At 50.5% G+C, this 12,944-nt stretch overlaps 1 protein-coding gene across 1 annotated transcript in view; it reads right to left on the reverse strand.

Annotated features, from left to right (window-relative positions):
• The window catches only part of TMPRSS9 (transmembrane serine protease 9), a 60,565-nt gene extending 50,057 nt beyond the window's left edge, over positions 1–10,508 (reverse strand). Inside the window, exon 1 of the mRNA XM_061150746.1 lies at positions 10,495–10,508. The gene's annotated coding sequence lies outside the window, so the exon portion shown is untranslated. The remainder of the gene's footprint in view (positions 1–10,494) is intronic.
• Positions 10,509–12,944: the final 2,436 nt, after the last annotated feature.

Below are 12,944 nucleotides of genomic sequence, written 5' to 3' on the forward strand. Positions count from 1 at the left end.
GGTCACAGAGAGTCAGACACAACTGAACATGCACACACACACACGGAAGGGCTCAGCCAGGGTCCCCCGAGAACTGAGTCGTCCTCATGAATGAGGCAGGAACAGTGTCTGTCCTCTCAAATGCCTGCCCAAGCCTGTTTCCAACAAGAGTGAACCTCACGCACAGAGCCTCCAGGAAGGAGCCAGGCGAGCGGGGGTGGGGTGATGAGACAACAGCCTCAGGGGACACCAATCACCTCCTCCGTCAATGAGATCAGTGGGGACTGACATACACACGTGACTACACACAAAACAGATTAACTAGTAAGGACCTTCTGTGCAGCACAGAGAACTCCACTTAATGCTCTGTAATGACCTGTATTATGCTCAAAATTCTCCAAGCCAGGCTTCAGCAATACGTGAACTGTGAAATTCCAGATGTTCAAGCAGGTTTTATTTATTTTTTTCAAGCAGGTTTTAGAAAAGGCAGAAGAACCAGAGATCAAATTGCCAACATCCTCTGGATCATCGACAAAGCAAGAGAGTTCCAGAAAAACATCTATTTCTGCTTTATTGACTATGCCAAAGCCTTTGACTGTGTGGATCACAATAAACTATGGAAAATTCTGAGAGAGATGGGAATACCAGATGACCTGACTTGCCTCTTGAGAAACCTGTATGCAGGTCAGGAAGCAACAGTTAGAACTGGACATGGAACAACAGACTGGTTCCAAATAGGAAAAGGAGTATATGTCAAGGCTGTATATTGTCACCCTGCTTATTTAACTTATATGCAGAGTACATCATGAGAAACACTGGGCTGGAGGAGACACAAGCTGGAATCAAGATTGCCGGGAGAAATATCAATAACCTCAGATATGCAGATGACACCACCCTTATGCAGAAAGTGAAGAAGAACAGCCTCTTGATGAAAGTGAAAGAGGAGAGTGAAAAAGTTGGCTTAAAGCTCAACATTCAGAAAACTGAGAGCATGGCATCTGGTCCCATCACTTCATGGCAGATAGATGGGGAAACAGTAGAAACAGTGGCTGACTTTATTTTTCTGGGCTCCAAAATCACTGCAGATGGTGATTGCAGCCATGAAATTAAAAAGACGCTTGCTCCTTGGAAGGAAAGTTATGACCAACCTAGACAGCATATTTAAAAGCAGAGACATTACTTTGCCATCAAAGGTCCATCTAGTCAAGGCTATTGTTTTTCCAATAGTCATATATGGATGTGAGAGTTTGACTATAAAGAAAGCTGAGCACAGAAGAATTGATGCTTTTGAACTGTGGTGTTGGCGAAGGCTCTTGAGAGTCCCTTGGGCTTCAAGGAGATCCAACCAGTCCATCCTAAAGGAAATCAGTCCTGGGTGTTCATTGGAGGGACTGATGTTGAAGCTGAAACTCTAATACTTTGGTCACCTGATGCAGAGAACTGACTCATTTGAAAAGACCATGATGCTGGGAAAGATTGAGGGCAGGAGAAGGGGACGACAGAGGGTGAGATGGCTGGATGACATCACGGACCCAATGGACATGGGTTTGGGTGCACTCTGGGAGTTGGTGATGGACAGGGAGGCCTGGGGTGCTGCGGTTCATGGGGTCACAAAGAGTCGGACACGACTGAGCGACTGAACTGAACTGAATGACCTGTATGGGAACAGAACCTAAAAAATAGTGGATATATGTGTATTTATAACTGGGTCACTTTGCTCTACACCTGAAACTAACACAACATTGTAAATCAACCATGTGTATGCTCAGTCATGTCCAACTCTTTGTGACCTCATACAGTGACTATACCCACTAGGCTCCTCTGTCCATGGGGATTCTCCAGGCAAGAATATTGGAGTGGGTTGCCATGCACTCCTCCAGGGGGTCTTCCCCACCCACAGATGGAACCCACATCTCTTGCATCTCCTGCATTGGCAAGCGGGTTCTTTACCACTAGCACCACCTGGGAAGCCCTTAAAGATCAATAGTATTTTCTGAAATGAAAAATCAAAATTAACACCAAGAAATCCATGAACAATCAAACAGCAACATTTTACATAAAGGCAGGCTCCCACACTGCACTCACTCAGTCACCTTTCTCTCTTCCTCCCCATCCCAGCCCTGTGTGTGTCATCTTTGCTTAAAATGTGGATATTTTGCTTCTTAAGCTTTCTCCTGCATTCACTGGGTGTGTCCATCATTGCACTGTGATATCATTTCTCTTGATCTTGAGCTTCTTGGCATTCCCTTAAACTTTGGACCGGAGGTGAGGGTCCTGCTTACCGTGTCTTAGTCTGGGCCCCAGAGGATGGTCACGATTCAATAGCACTGTCTGACTTTTTCCTCATTTTGTTTTTTAGTTCCACTCTCTTATTCATTTTCTGTCTGTGCACGTCAGCAACAAAGTTTTCATTTTCAAAAAGCTTTTAGGTTTAAAAAGTAGACTTCACAAATTAAAAAAGAAAATGTTCTAGGGACTTCCTTGGTGGTCCAGTGGGTGAGAATCTGCCTGCCAATGCAGGAGACACAAGTTCCATCCCTGGGTTGGGAAGATCCCACATGCCTCAGAGCATGCACCACAATGAACCCTGCACTCTTAAGAGACTGTGCTCTCCAGGCCATCGCAATGACAAGTCCTCGCACCACAACTAAAGTGTAGCCCCTGCTCGCCACAACTAGAGAAAAGCCCACACAGCAGTGAAGTCAAAGGCAAAAACAAAAATAAATAAAAATTTTTTTAAAAGAAAATGTTCCAAAATTGATTGTGGGGATGGTTGCATATATTTGTGAAGATATCTAAAACCACTGAACTGGTTTACATTGGTGAACTTTATGAAATGGGAATTATATCTCCATACAGCTGTTATTTTAAAAAATCAAAAGAAAAACATAGACCATTTAAAGAATATTAAATAAATATTTCACGGACTACTTGCAGATATGCACCTTGCCCCGTGATCCCATCCAGTCTGTGGTTTTAATAACACCCTGACATCTCCAAGCTCCAGGCCAGATTTATCTTCTGAATGCTCCACTTGAGTTGGCTTCTGGAACCTCCTTCCAGGTGACCTGAGGTGACCCCCACACCTGTGTGATCACCTCCCCTTGAGTGTGGTCAGGACTTGTGTTAAGTTTCTAAGCAGTAGGATATGAGGACTCATAAGAGTCCCTTGAACTTCAAGGAGATTAAACTAGTCAATCCTAAAGGAAATCAACCCTGAATATTCACTGGTAGGACTGGTGCTGAAGCTCCAATACTTTGGCCACCAGATGCAGACAGCCAACTCATTGGAAAAGATTCTGATGCTGGGAAAGATTGAATGCAAGAGGAGAAGGGGGCGGCAGAGGATGAGATGGCTAAATAGCATCATCGATTCAATGGATATGAACTTGAACAAACTCCAGGAGATAGTGAAGGATAGGGAAGCCTGACGTGCTGCAGTTCATGGGGTCACAAAATGTCAGACAGGACTTAGCAACTCAATAACAACAAAATGGGGACTTCCTTGGTGGTCCAATGGCTAGAACTTCACTCTTTCACTGTCTGGTTTCAATCTTTGGTCAGGGAACCAGATCCCACGAGCTGCATGGTCAAAAAGAAAAAAAAAAAAAAAATGGCAGTAGGATACGGCAGACGTGATATCACATTTAGTTAGGACTAAATTATATAAGACTCCCACCTTGGCAGACTGAAGACCTTCCTGGCTGGCCTGCTGAAAGGGTGAGCTTATTGGAATAGCCTGTTTGGGAAGGAGCTCTGGGTGCCTCTAGGAACCGAGGTGCCTGCCAGCCAGACCCTTGGTCACCTGCACCAGTTAGGAAGGGGATCCTTCCCTATCCAGCCTTCAGATGAGAACACAGCCCAGCCAGCCTTCTGACCGCAGCCTTGTGTGACCCTGAGCAGGGGACCCAGCTAAGCCATGCCCAGACTCCTGACCCACAGAGACCAGGAGATGATAGACATGAGCCACCTCAAGCGGCCAAACTGATGGCTATTTGTTACCACAAGCCAGTGACTGACAAATGTCCTGGGTCTGACACACGCCCGCCCAACTGACAGCCCTTCTCAGCCCCAAGAATATCTGTTCTTCCCAGGTTTCCCCGCCTCAGACAGAAGCTCCATCCTCAACATCACTCAGACCACCAATGCCTGGGGTCCTCCTGAGGCCTTTCTTGCAACCTCCATCCAGTCTGCCTGATAATGTTGTCAGTGCCTCCTCCAAAAATGCACATGGGGGATTTCCCTGGCAATGCAGTGGTTAGGACTCCCCCTTCCAATGCAGGGCCCTCAGGGTTGATCCCTGGTTGGGGAGCTAAGATCCCACATGCCTGGCAGCCAAAAAGCAAAACATAAAACAGAAGCAACATTGTAACAAATTCAATAAAGACATTAAAAATGGTCCACATTAGGGCTTTCCTGGTGGCTCAGTGGTAAAGAATCCGCCTGCCAATGCAGGAGACTCAGGTTCGATTTCTGATCCGGGACGATCCCACATGCCTTGGAGCAGCTAAGCCCAGGTGCCACAACAATCAATCCTGTGCTCGAGAGCCCAGGAGCCGCAGCTCTTCATTTGTGTTCAACTCTTTGCGATCCCATGGACTGCAGCCTACAAGGCTTCTCGGTTCATGGGATTCTCTAGGCAAAAATACTGGAGTGGGTTGCCATTTCCTCTTCCAGGAGATCTTCCCAACCCAGGGATTGAACCCATGTCTCTTATGTCTCCTGCTTTGGCAGGTGGGTTTTTTACCACCTGCACCACCACTGCCCTGGGCTAAGCAGAGATCTCCCAGACCTTGTCCTAGGGCTGGCTGCTGAAACCTGACCCAGGCCGTGTCCTAGACTTCTACCTGGCGCTCACTCAGGGCATAAGCCCCTCGTGACCTGGCCCCACCCACTCTTTGCTGTGTGTCCTCAGCTCCCTCCTCCTGTTCCAGCCACATCAGCCTCCTGACTGTTCCTCAAACACACAGACACAGCCTTGCCCCAGGGACTTTGCATGGTCTGTGCCTTCTATCCAGTGAGCTTGTCTACACCCTCAAGGCCATTACCTCCACTTCCCCTCTGCATCCCCTGCTGTGTGGGTTTTCTCCCAAACGGTGCCAAACTGCACCAGTGACAGTAGAAGGTAAGGTGGTATCTGCCAATGTGTAGAACCTGGAGTCCCTTTGGAAGAAGAGGCTGAGCACTGGAAAGGAAGCCAGGACAAGAACAAGCACAGCCCAAAATGTACGAAGAAAGCAAGTTATCCTACTCTCCACTCTGACCTCGAGCGCCAGGGAGTTCTAGTTTGATCGCTCCAGGTGATACATCATTTCTCAAGAGAATGGAAGTGCAGTGGGGAAATGCCTGCAGTAAGTCACCAAGCATGTACGGCAGATAGATGTATGTGTTCAATTGCTCAGTTGTGTCCAACTTTGCAGCTCCATGGACTACAGCCCACTATGCTCCTCTTTCCCAGGCAAGAATACTGGAATGGGTTGCCATTTCCTACTCCGGGGGATCTTCCCAACCCAGGGATTGAACCCGCGTCCCCTGTGTCTCCTGCATTGGCAGTTGTGTCCTTTACCACTAGCTGCACGTGGGGAGCCCACCTGGGAAGTCTATGTGGCAGGCATTGCACTAAATGATATTTACACTTGTTACCTAATCTATGATCACAACCATCCCGCAAGACCAGTGTATTCTGACTGAAGAGGAAACAGAGGCACACAGGAACTGGGACACTTGCCCAAGGTCATGGGGGGCTGGTGGTTCTAAAGGAGGTCCACAGATTTCTTGCCACTCTTCTCTTTGGTGGAGCCTAAATCTCTTCCCTGAATATTCATTGGAAGGACTGATGATGAAGCTCCAATACTTGGGCCACCTAATGTGAAGAGCCGGTTCATTATGAAAGACCTTGATGCTGGGAAAGACTGAAGGCAGGAGGAGATGGGGCGACAGAGGATGAGATGGTTGGATGCCATCATCAACTCAATGGACAAGAATTTGAGCAAACTCCGGGAGATAATGAAGGACAGGGGAGCCTGGTGTGCTGCAGTCCATGGGGTTGCAGACTCGGACATGACTTAGTGACTGACCAACAATTCTCTTCCCTTAGAGTGTGGACTAGACTTGACTCACGCCTAATGAATAAAAATACCAAAAGCAATGGCCTGAGACCTCTGAGTAGGTCGTAAAAGGTACTGAGGCTTTCTCCTGCCTGTTCTGGGGGAGTTGGCCACCATGTAGTAAGGAGGCTCAAGCAGCACCGTGGGAGGTCCTGGTGGGGAGGAGCCATGTGAGGGGCTTCCTGGAAGCTCCAACCCCTGTCCCCATCAGGCCTTCAGAGACAGCAACCTTATGAGGGACTCTCAGCCAGAATCCCCAGACAAAGCACTCTGAGAAATTGGAACAATAAACATTTGTCTTCATGTGTGAACTTTGGGGAGAATTTGTTACATAGCAATTGAGAACTGATACACAAGACTCCAGGGCCCAGGACTTTTCTGTCTGGCTTTCAGTTTTCCTTCTCAGGAACCACACATTGTATTCTTGGTGTTCCACACCATTCTGCTGTGAATCTTCATCTTGTGTTTTTTTTGTAATTTGGCTGCACCAGGTTTTACTTAAATCATGTGGGATCTTTGGTTTAGCCTATGGGACCTAGTTCCCTGACCAGGGATGGAACCCGGGCACCCTGCATTGGTAGCATAGAGTCTTAACCACTGGATCACCAGGGAAGTCCCTCCTTTGCTTGTCTTTAACAGCCAATTACATCTCGTCGGTTCAAACCATAATTCAGCCTCTCCAAGAGGAAATGAGGGGCTTGGGGTCACTTTTCTCCAAGCAGAGTCAACTATCAACTTAGCTAAGTCTTGGGATTTCCCTGGTGGTCCAGTGCTTAGGACTCTGCCCTTCTAATGCAGGAGGTGTAGGTTCAATCCCTGGTCAGGGAACTAAAATCCCACATGTCCTGTGGTGCAGCCAAAAAATTAAAATTAAAAAAAAAAACGAAAACAAAAACTTCAGCAAAAACCCAAACCTCACCCCAGCTTTGCTCCCGGGCTCCTGCATTTCTTCCCCTCTTCCCTCTCAACTCTTTGCCCACCTCTCTCTGTAACTTTTTTCTTGCCACTCATCCAAGACAGTCTTCCATCCCGTTGGTCTTCCCTCTTTGCCTCCATGGCAGCCAGCACTGATCTATACAACAGGCTTCTCTCATCTGCATTGCAACCTCTCCTGTTTCTCTCTACCCGGCTCCACTGGGCAGGCTCACGTCCAGCCAGGACACCGCCCCTCCCCCACTGCCCCAACCTCATGAAATCAATCACTCAGCGAGCCTTTAGGAAATTTAATAAGCTTGGTCTTTTTTTTCCCCCCTTTTTGTCTGTGGACTTTTTGTTAGGTTTTCATAGGAAGAGGTGTTTGTGAGAGAACTATTTGCGGTGATGATATCTCATGTTTTTGTAGCTTTTTAATGAGCACAGAGGAAAGGGGAGTCAGAGAGCCTGTGGGTGGAGGGGGGGTGGTTGAGGCAAGAAGCTGATAAACATGGGTGATACCCAGGGAAACAGATACAGACATGTACATGAAAAAAAGAAACTTCCAATCACTTGTGACTTGTATAGTTAAAACAAGTACAGGTTTTCAGTGCAGTGAGGAATCTCAGATTAAATACCAGAACAGAGAAAGGTCATTAGTGCAAAAACCAGGGAAATCTAGGCAAAATTGATTGCAAGTGTTTATGTTCATTTTAATGTAAATTTCTTTCTTTCTTTCTTTCTTTTTTTTTTTTTTCTTTTGGCTACACTGTACAGCATGTAGGATCTTAGTTCCCCGACCAGGGATCAAACCCATGCACCCTTCAGTGGGAGTGCAGAGTCTTACCCCCTGGTGCACCAAGGCATGCATAATAAGTCTCTTCAATTGTGTCTGACTCTGTGACCCTATGGACTATAGCCGGCCAGGCTCCTCTGTCCATGCGATTCTCCAGGCAAAAATACTGGACTCGACTGCCATGCTATCCTCCACAGTACTGAACCCATGTCTTTTACATCTCCTGCATTGGCAAGCAGGTATTTTACCGCTAGCGCCACCTGGGAAGACCAAGGATGGTCCCTAATGTCAGTTTTTTTAGTTTTAATCACTATGCTATGGCAACGCAAGGTTTGAACACTAGGAGGCACTGGGTGAAGGGTGTACCGGGACCCTGTGCCATCTTCGCAATGAACAGGATTCTGAAATCACCTTTCTTAGTTAATAGAGGTAGAGTGGGGAAAACAGCAAAGCCTGATGTAGGCATGAGCCAGCCACCCGGAACACGTTAACCTCTGCTTTACTCGAGAGCCACGCATATTCAGATAATGGGGAACAGCTGTTTCCCTGGTCCCACTGTTACACCCATGGGATGTGCTTATGACCAAAGAGAAGCAGCCAGGAGCAGAAAGGTGGTGCCTAAGATCTGTGTGGGGCTCACAGCCTCGAGTCAATTAATTCGGCCTCCCAGCACCCCCACGGGGAGGGGGCCAGCAGGAGTATCCCCACTTTATAGATGAGGACACTGTGGCTTGAAGAGACAGCTCTTATCTGTCTCTGTCATTCTCTCCCTCTTTCTCTACCTCTGTATCTCTTTGTCTCTATCTCTGCCTCTCCACGTCTCTGTCTCTGAACCTCTGAGTCTCTATAGGTGTCTGTCTCCTTCCCCCACCCCCTGTCTACACACACACAGAGTACATGGAATTCAGGAATTTCCCCCACTCTGTTGGTGGGTCTCTATCACGAAATGCGCATGGCTCCCCAGGACCCTGCAGAAAGGTAGAGCAGGTGAGCCGTGGGAACAGGGACGGAGAACTCTGAACCATGCCCCAGGGCAGGAAGAGAGATGTGAGAGGGGGAAGCGACCGGTCCAGGCCCCAGCTCCCCTGGAGCCAGCCACAGACCCACAGGCGCTTCCCGCCTCCCTGCCGCTGGTTTCTCTCTCTTTCCTGGACTCCACGGATGGAAGCAGATGCCCAGACCCTCACATCCTCCTTCAGGAAGGACACACTCCCCTGTGTGTGGCCGTGGGCTCCCCCCAGGGTCTCTTTCCTGCCACCCATGTCTGTGGTACCAGGAGCAGACCTTTCTCCATTAATCCTGTGCTGAGTGGGGTGCCCAGACTTAACCAAAGGCCACCCAGCTCGCCTCCCTCTGAGGCTCTTCCAGTTCCACACTTTACACTCTGAACTTTGAGAATCCTGCCTTGAACACACACACATGTCCTCTCCAGTGGGCTGTGGGGTCCGCCCCTCCAGTCCCTCACTGCAGGCGCATCAGTAGCAACACTTAAGAAACGGGGAGAGTGAAGTCGCTCAGCCATGTCCGACTTTGTGACCCCATGAAATGAAGCCCGCCAGGCTCCTCCATCCATGGGATTTTCCAGGCAAGAATACTGGAGCGGGTTGCCATTTCCTTCTCCAGGGGATCTTCCCAACCCAGGTATCGAACCTAGGTCTTCCGTATTGCAGGCAGACTCTTTACCTGATCAGATCACAATGAATCAAAACACCTGACTGGCTATTTGGTGGGACAGGAGGGCTACACGTGGCATCCTGGGGGGTCCCAGGGACTCCATCCCCACTTCCCAGACAAGCAAACTGGGAGGGGGTCCACACACACAACCACCCACAGAATCATACAGGATCTCCCAGTGCAGTCACGGTCACACAGACAGACAACATACAGGAAATACCACCACCCACACAGCCACAGGCAACCCCACGCTGGAGACCACACAATTGTGCACAATCGGCTCACACACCATGCGTGCCGCAGGTAACTGACTACGACCCCATTCGAAACCCAGGCCTTGTGAGCACCCCACTCCAAATCCTGGTCGGTTTCTCACGCCCTAGCAAGGGGCTGGCTGAAAGAAGCCACAGGGAGGAGAGCAGAGAGACCCTTCCCAAACCCCCGGAGACCTCCCCGTCGCTGCTCCCCCACGCCGTTTTCTGCCGCCCCATTCCCACGCCCCCACGCGGGTTTAGTCGAGCTAATGGTGGGAAGGCAGGAGAGCGGCCACTGGGCACAGGGAGCCCTCAGGATCGGGAAACACACACAGGGCCCCGGGCCGCGTCTGCAGAGCGAGGCCTCATTCACACTCCCCGAGGGCGTCTACACAGCCCGACGCGTCCAACAACCCGGACCGCATCGGCACCGCACCTGCTCCGTCTATACAGCCTGAACGCAGGCGTGGGGAGAGGGCGGCCACCTCATATCGGGAGGTCCCAGACTCACCGCTCTCAGCCCGAGGCTGCACAGCGCGACCCGGCGGCTCCCTCCACAACCCACCGGGACTCCAGCGGCCTCGGGGGATGGGGCGGGCCTGGGGGCGGCACCAGGTGGGAGCACCGCCTTCTCCCCACCTGGGCAACTCCTGGGCTGGCCGCCCTCCTCCTACATCACAGGCCCCCAAAGTACCCCTCCCCCCATCACCGCCCCCCACGCGGCACCCCTCCCCATCACTGTCCCCAACGCGGCACCCCTTCCCCTGCTCACCTGAGACCCACCCGCGCCTCTCCCGACTCCCTGAGGCTCCGAAAGGACAACTGGGTGTGGGCCGTCCTGCGCACCTGGTCAGGAGCCCAGGTGGATCCCATGAAGGAGCTGGGCCGGCGGAGGGAGGTTGTGGGGGCGCCGGGTTCTGGCCCCTCGGATTTTCTGGGAGCTGGGGAAGCCAGTGCCGCGGAGGTAGAGGGTGTGGCCTCCGCAGGTGAGCCCACGTGGGCAGGTGACCTGGGACAGAGGGCAGCGGAGGAGAGCAGAGAGCTGGGGGGAGGGGTGTGTATGTGACTATCCAGGGTAGTTTATTAAATGAACTTCTACATTGTAAAATGGTTTCAGAGTTTTGAAAGATTCCTGAACATAGTTTGGAGAGCTCCTATATACTTGGTCCAAGGTCCCTGCGTACCTGACAGCTTGCTTTAGCGTGGTGGTTCATGGGCACAGTTACCAACCATAGTCCCTAATCCCTTAGGCTACAACTGGGTGGCCTGGGAGCTGTTAGCCTCTTGCATTCCCCTTGGAGCTCCACAGGAGGAGCCCCTGACCCCTGGCTCCACTCCCTCCTTCCCTTAGAGCAGCCTCAGAGCTTTCCAGAACTTTAGTCCCCTCACCTTCAGGTGATATACCTTGCCCACCTGGCTGGAAACTCCCACCCCTCTCCAGGCCACAATCCAGCCTCCTGTCACCTCCCCATCAGAGCCCCAGACAGACTGTCCAGTGTCCCTCAGGCTGGATGGTCACCTCCTCCAGGAAGCTTTCCCTGCCACCTGCCCCCGAAGGATAGAGCTGGGGGCTGCTCCCTTGCTGACCCTCGGACACACTGCCTTCATAGACAGACATGTCCCAGGCCTGAGCAGAGGACTTGGTGCAAAGCAGACGTGCGGTGAACCAGTGAGTGAACGAGCAGGTGGATAGATGAGAAATACACAAGATCTGGTCTGCTTAGTGGAAGAGAATTGCTGTGCTCAGGCCCGCTTCTTAGCTCAAACACTAGATGCTGCTGTCGATGTGGTGAGAGGTACAGCCTGGTGGGAGCCTGGAGGAGCTGGGCCTGGAAGCCTGAAGGAGGGTCTGGCATCAGCTGACATACTCCAGTGCTCCCACGGGCAGTGAGTGAAGTGAAAGTCACTCAGTTGTGTTTGACTCTTTGCGACCCCATGGAATTCTCCAGGCCAGAATACTGGGGTGGGTAGCATTTCCCTTCTCCAGGGGATCTTCTCAACCCAGGGATCGAACCCAGCTCTCCGCATTGCTGATGGATTCTTTACCAGCTGAGCCACAAGGGAAGCCCAGTGCTCCCATGGACAGGCAGGGATCTTAATGGCTGGGGCTGCTGCCTGTCTTTGGCCAGCTTCTTGCTAAGCAAAGGATTTGCATTATTATTTACTTATATTTCACTTTATTGATGCTTTGAAATTGCAGTGCTGGAGAAGACTCTTGAGAGTCCCTTGCACTGCAAAGAGAACAAACCAGTCAATCCTAATGGAAAGCAACCCTGAATATTCATTGGGAGGACTGAAGCTGAAGCTCCAATATTTGGGCCACCTGATGTAAAGAGTCCACTCACTGGAAAAGACCCTGATGCTGGAAAAGATTGAGGGCAGAAGGGGAGGACAGAAAATGAGATGATTGGATGGCATCACCAACTCAATGGACCTGAGTTTGAGAAAAGTCCGGGAGATGGAAAAGGACAGGGAAGCCTGGAGTGCAGCATGCAGTCCATGCAGTCGCAGAGTCAGATATAACTTAATGACAGAACAGCAACGATTTATTTTTAATTGGAGGATAATTTACAATGTTGTGTTATTTTCTGCCATACATCAAATGTGAATCAGCCATAGGTATATAGATGTCCTCTCCCACCTCCTACCCTATCCCACCCCTTTAGGTTGTCAGAGCACGGGCTAAGCTCCCAGCATCATACAGCAAATGCCCACTAGCTGTTTTACATTTGGTAACGTGTGTGTTTCAGTGCTGCTCTCTCAATTCCTCCCACCCTCTCCTGTCTCTGCTGTGTCCACAAGTCTGTTCTCTATATTTTTAACTGATTGTGAATGAGTATGTTATGATCTCTGAAAATGACACGAACACACGTTTTGGTGTCCAAGTTTTTGGCCACAATCACACCTGTCTGCTTAACTGTTGTCTGATGTTTCTGGTTACATCGCTGGGTTGACCGGTCGTGACAGCGACCATGTGGCTCCAAAAGGCTCCAACAATGACCACCTGGTTCTTTACTGACAGCCTGAGGTTCCTGCCATGGGTGATTCCGTCCCTGCTTCTTAGATCAGCACAGGCAAGCTGACAGCGTCAAACGCAGGCGACAGACCCTGCTACTCGCCCCTCCCCACGAGGCCCCCGGCCGTCAGAACCAGTGGCTGTCCAGCGGCAAAGCTGAAACCTGGCTTGGGTAGCACTACCCACATAGGCTGCGGGTTTGCTCG

This window comes from Dama dama, chromosome 9, assembly GCF_033118175.1.
Source record: "Dama dama isolate Ldn47 chromosome 9, ASM3311817v1, whole genome shotgun sequence".
Classification (NCBI taxonomy): domain Eukaryota; kingdom Metazoa; phylum Chordata; class Mammalia; order Artiodactyla; family Cervidae; genus Dama; species Dama dama.